General features: G+C 49.7%; 1 pseudogene; it reads left to right on the top strand.

The window, feature by feature from the left end:
* The first annotated feature begins 3,453 nt into the window (after positions 1–3,453).
* LOC115642788 lies at positions 3,454–4,383 on the top strand (annotated as a pseudogene).
* The last annotated feature ends 1,642 nt before the right edge of the window (positions 4,384–6,025 follow it).

The raw sequence follows: 6,025 nt of genomic DNA, 5'->3' as shown, positions 1-6,025 counted from the left end.
CAGGCCTTAAACAGCCTGGATGAGGTTTTTCAGAGCTGCTGAGTGGCTTTAGCCACCCAATTCCCCCTGGTTTGGGTGAAATGACCCTGATTCCCACCAGTGGACAGTTTGACCTTAGGAGTTGTGAATGGCCCTAGAGTCTGGCTAAGGCAGAGCTCAGCCCGGTGCTGCCTTGTGACCCTCTGCAGCGTGGAACGTGGCTAAATATCAACTTCTGAAATCTCAATTCCCTCCAGCTGAGGATCTGCCTCTGTGAATTAGTTAGGGGCTGACATGAGCTCACTGCTTAACAGCTGATTTTTCTCAGTGCTCTAAAATCCACACGCTGAATCACATTGCCTTGAAAATTGCCATGTTTCCTTTGCATCTGAGCTACGGCAAGTGGGGCAGATTTGGAGTCACTTGGCCCAGAGGTTCCTGAGACAGAATGCCTGTAAACAGGGGACCTGAGAGTGAAACACTGCGGTTCTCTCTGGCTTGGCTCTGGTTTGGTTTCAGACGGGCGTGGATCCTGTGTCTCTCCTCCATGGCTAGGGATGCCTGTTGTATGAGATAAATTGGTCTGCCCTGGGGATGGCCTGCAGTGACGTCTGTACGGCACAAAGGATGATTGCCCAGGAGACGGCTCTGCATTATCTGCCAATCCCAGTGCACCCCAGCTGGGCTGTGTCTTTCACGGGGCACAGAGCGAGGGCAGAGCTGTTGGTGGGTGAGGGGCAGGGAGGCGCTTGCTGGCCAAAGCTCTCATCAGGACAGGATGGCAGATGAGCTCTGGAGGGAGACAGTGAGGTAGGTGCCAGGTGACAAGAAGGCCATTCCTGCAGCAGTTGGGCTGAGGATTGCAAGCTCGTAGCTCAAAGCGATTTCCTGCTGTAGGAAGGCACGTACCAGGCTGGCTCATTGGCCCCTCTAACTGGGTATTCCCTGCCCTCCCCCATCACATCCCAAGGTCAATCAGGCCTCCTCTCCCCTCACATCAAACCCCTGGGTCATCCAGCCCACTCACCCGGCTAGTCCGGTAACCCTCAGCTCTCTGCTGCACCAGAACAGACCCGGGGTCCGGACACTGCAGCTACCCAGCAGGCTCCTGTCCCAGCTGGTTACACAATGTGGCCATGGAGCCAGTTTCACACCAGCTGCCAGGCCGAAGCAGCTGGGGCTGCTAGTCAGGATTGAGGGTGAGGGCAGCCCAGGGCTCATGGCCGGTGTTATTCCAGCCTCAGGCTCCATCCCGGTACAGCTCTTCCAGTGCCACTGAATCCTTGAGGAGGAGTGAGGGAGCGACTGGTCCTTGTCACACCTCCTCTCCCAGAGCAGAGAGAGAATCCAGGAGTCCTGGCTCCAATCCCCTTCCCCCCGTATTAACCCACTAGACCCCATCCCACTCCCCTCCCAGTATTGGGAATAGAACCTAAGAATTCTGACTCCCAGACTCCCTGTTCTAACCATTAGAGCCCACCTCACTCCCCTCCCAGTATTGGGGATAGAACCCAGGAGTTCTGGCTTCCACAACCACCCCCTAATCAACAGACCCCCCTTCCCCTCCCAGAGCTTCTCTGCATACCTCAAACTAAGACCGAGACTGCAAACCAAAATGCTTTTCTTGATTTTTTTCCAATCTGGGGTTGCCGGCTGAGCAGCAGCTCAATATTGGAGCCATAGCCAGGGCAATGAGAGGCGAAAGACCCAGGTACTGATGAGATATTTATGGGGAATGAGCAAATGGCAAAACAAAGGGAAACAACACTGGGACCATGAAGAACTGACTTCTCTTCTATGCCCGGTTATAACATAGCTAGCGTTCAGAGAGGAGTGGGGTCCAGTGGGGTGTGGATCTAGCTCTGGGTCTGAGACAGGAGTGGGGTTTAGTGGTAGAGCAGGAGGGATGGGGAGCCAGGACACTTGGGTTCTATCCCTGGGTCCAGGAGGGCAATGGGATCTCATAGATTAGAGTTGGGGGACTGGGAATCAAGACCCCCAGGTTCCATCCCTAGACAGAGCAGAGACTTGTAGCTGGTTCTCCTCTACCTCAGGAAAGTGCCCCAACTCCCTGCCTGTTCTGGCATCTCCTTGTCACCCAAAACTCCCACCCTGGAGCTGAAAATCCTTCTCAGTGACAGTTTTCACTGGAACCGTTCCAATGCCAGGAAACAGTTTGGTTTGGAGAAAATGACATTTATGTTCACAGAAAAAAGCTTTGCCAATTTTTTTTTAACCAGTTCCAACTGAGCACAAGAGGCTGCCTTTATTACAGTGTTTCGGTGCCTGGTGAGAGTTTTTGCACATCTAGGTGCCTAACACCCTCTGTTTTCAAGGGTGCAGAATCTCGGAGGTTTGAAAATCCCCTTAGAAGCCCTAATGCCTTTGCAATCTGGCCTTTAAACTTCCCTGAAGGTCTGGCCCTGAGTCACTGTGTGGCAGTCTCCTAAGGGCCCTGCCAGCTCCCTGGCTGGTGATTCCTGTTGTGTGAATGTAGGTGGAGTAACTGGGTCAAGGTGCTGACAGAGCCCAGTCACCGTCCAGCACTAGCCAGCATTAAACGAGGGGCAGAGAAAGGGAGCCAGAGACCTCCCCCAGCTCACTGCCACGACAAACGCCGTGAAACAGCCCTTAACCTTCTATTAATGCCACAGGAAGGAGCGGGAAAAACCCAGACCTTTGAATGCTGAAGCATTAAATCCAGCAGTCGTTTGAACAACACTTCTAACTCCCTTCCCTGGAGCTGGGACAATCTGGGAAGGAACCCCCCCCTCCTTCTGCCAGTCTCTGAGATGGTATCTGAGCTGGTGATAACAAACCTCGGGGGAGAGAGGTGAGCTGGGATGAGATGGAGCTGCTGTTGTCAGAGCTGCTGCTCTTAAAGTCCATCCCGTTTCATCCTGGGTGGTGTCTGGGGTTCTCTGGAGCAGGCAGGGGGTGATGATGTCATCTGGGTCCCTCTCTCTGGCCCGGGCTGGCCAGGACATATCTCAGGATCAGGATGATGAAGACCCGGGGTCCCAGGGATGGTGGGGAGCAGCTCTGATAGAGAATTTGACTCCAGTAGCCCCCATCTGCACTTCCTCATTTCCCACCAGCGTCTCTGTCGTGAAAGCCCCCAAAGGGAGTAGTGGGCGGAACGGCTGCTGCCCCACTGATTTGTACCCCAGTTAGGCTAGTTTCCAACACTCAGTTTTGGTTCACTGATTTCTGGCCCCACATCTCTCTTGTTTCTCAGACTTGAGCTTGTCACAGGCCTTGAGGGACACCAGGAGGCCTTTTGCAGGAGCTGATTCAGTCTCCATCTCCTTTTCATACCTTTCCCATCCACCGCTGTTAGTGTAGGTTGCTGTGACGGTGCAGGGACTTTCCCTCACTCTTTACAGTTCAGCTTATAAGGAGGATAAATGTCTCAACCCAACTCTCACACCACTGACCTTTCTCTGCTTGTAGGGAATGGATCCCCTGGAGCCAATGGGGAGGGAGAATGAGACCTCAGTGACCGAATTCATCCTCCTCGGTCTCTCCAGCAACCCAGTGGAGCAGCTTGTCCTCTTTGGGGTCTTCACAGCCATCTCTCTACCTGGTGGCCCTGATGGGCAATGTGCTCATCTTACTGCTGGTCAGCCTGGACTCCCAGTTCCACACGCCCATGTACTTCTTCCTGGGAAACCTCTCCGTTGTGGACATCGGCTACACCAGCTCCACCGTGCCAAGGTGCTGGCCAATTACCTGTCGGGGGACAGATCCATCTCGTGGGCTAGTTGCATCTCCCGGATGTTCTTCTTCATCTCCTTTGGGGGGATCGAGTGCCTGCTACTGGGGGTCATGGCCTATGACCGCTACGTCGCCATCTGTCACCCGCTACACTATGGCGCATTCATGAGCCGGCAGGTGTGTGCCTTGCTGGCTGCAGCTGCCTGGGTCATGGGTTTGACCAACTCGGCCGTGCACTCATCCCTGATGGTCCATCTTGTCCTTCTGCCGGGGCAGCGTCCTCCACCACTTCTTCTGCGACATCCCCCCACTCTTCCAGCTCTCCTGCTCTGACTCCCGGGCCAGCCAGGCTTTCACTTTCGCCTTGAGGGGTGCCGTGATCCGGGCTCCTTCCTGGGGACCCGGGTGTCCTATGTGTACATTGTAATGGCCATTCTCAGGAACCGCATGAGGGAAGGGCATCTCAAGGCCTTCTCCACCTGCGCCTCCCACTTGACTGTGGTTAGTCTCTACTTTGGCACCATTATCTTCACCTACATCCGCCCCAACTCCACCTACTCACAGGAGCAGGACTGGGCACTGCCCGTGTTCTATGGCATCATCACCCCCATGCTCAACCCCATCATCTATAGCCTGAGGAATAAGGGTGTGAAAGGGGAGCTCTGAAATGCCCTGGCTAGGAGCTAGGTAGGTGAAGGGCAGGTACACTGGCTTGGGAGACAGGAATCCAGGCTTCTGTCTCTGATTCTGGGAGTCTAGCTGGGAGAGCAAGGGGGTAGGTGTCAGGACTCCTGGGTTCCACACCCAGTCGAAAGGAAAACTCGTGTGTGTGTGTGTGTGTGTGTGTGTGTGTAAGGGATTGTTTTTTCAGTTGCCAAATCAGAAAGTTTTTTTTCTAAGTTTGTCTGAATATTTTTCAGTTTTCAGCAATATTGTGTGTAACATTTTTGAGTTTGGGGCATAAAAGTTTGGTTTTTTTCTTTGCTGAAAAATGTTAAAAAATGAAAAGAAGTCCATTTTCAGTTTTTAGACAAATAGTCAACAGTTTCTGAGTCATTTTCCCATTAGGAGAAAGAATGGGTAACAGAGTTATGACAAACACTCCTTCTTCGCTAGCTTGAAATTTGGACCTGTGCAACATCAATCCAAGAGGCTTCCCAGGAACCCCACAGTGATATATCCATAGTCTATGTATGTCATCTCTTATTATGAAACTGTTTTGTTAATTGCAGAAATCTCAGAATAGGTTGAAAAATGCCAATTATTTTCACATGAAATAAATAAAAGCTTTGTTTTGTAGAAAAAAAAAATCCCACAAAAATCTTTTAGGTTTTTTTGTTTGGTTTGCTTTTTACAACAAAAATAAAACCCAAAAATATTTTTTCAAAAATAGTTATTTGTAATAATATTAAGTTATTAGTTAAAACATCCATGGTTTGATCAAAATCATCAGTTTCAGAAAGCATTTTGGGTGAAATTTTTCAGTTTTTGGCAAAAGTGTCTACTGTTTGTTTAAAATGTTCAGTTTCAAAAACTACTCTGTGTCAAATGTTTCAGGGTTTGGTTAAAATGTTCAGTTTTTGGTAAAAATGATTGCTTTAAAAACATTTATGCTAAAAAAAATTGTTTTTGAAAACAGAGTTGTTTAAACAGGTATTTTTTCCAAAAATTGAAAAATGTTCAGTTTCTGCGTTTTCAATGGAAAACTGGAAATTGTCCACAAAAATGATATTTTGCTGAAAACATTCCTGATTTGGTCAAACACCCCTTTTGCTCCTTGGTAAAATGGTTGAGTCAAATAATTTTTGCTATCTCTATAGTTAGTCCATCCAGAAAGGACTTAATGACCAATAATTATGAGTCGCTGATAATTGAGAATAGATTATTATCTCATTGTTAATTTGTATTCCCAGTGACCAGAGTAATGGACCCGGAACCCCATTGTGCTGGGAGCTGCACAGACAGAATTAAAAGAAGGTTTCTGCCCCAAACAGCTGATTGTCTGTCCCGTCCAATGCCTGTAATGACTCTCTGAGTGGACCTATTGAAAGGTTCCTGTGACTGTAACTTTGGAGGGGTGGGTGGGGTGCCATTGGGTGAGGTGCCATTGTACATCAGTGACCCGTTAGGTATGTGATGCGATCTCTGTGGTGATAGCAATATTCCATGGGGAGAATCCTGGCTGTGACTGCAGCATCAATTCACTTAGCTGGGGTGTTTTACACCTTATGCTTGGATCCAGTACTTCTTCTTCTTGTTCCATCTCTTTGTCTCTGGTCCTTCCTTAACGTCAGACCCCGGAAATGAATGTTATTGTTTCAGCATGTGG

The sequence above is a fragment of the Gopherus evgoodei genome, unplaced genomic scaffold (genome assembly GCF_007399415.2).
Source record: "Gopherus evgoodei ecotype Sinaloan lineage unplaced genomic scaffold, rGopEvg1_v1.p scaffold_45_arrow_ctg1, whole genome shotgun sequence".
Classification (NCBI taxonomy): domain Eukaryota; kingdom Metazoa; phylum Chordata; order Testudines; family Testudinidae; genus Gopherus; species Gopherus evgoodei.
The sequence above is the reverse complement of the archived record's forward strand: the minus strand, read 5'-3'. Positions and strand labels throughout refer to the sequence as shown.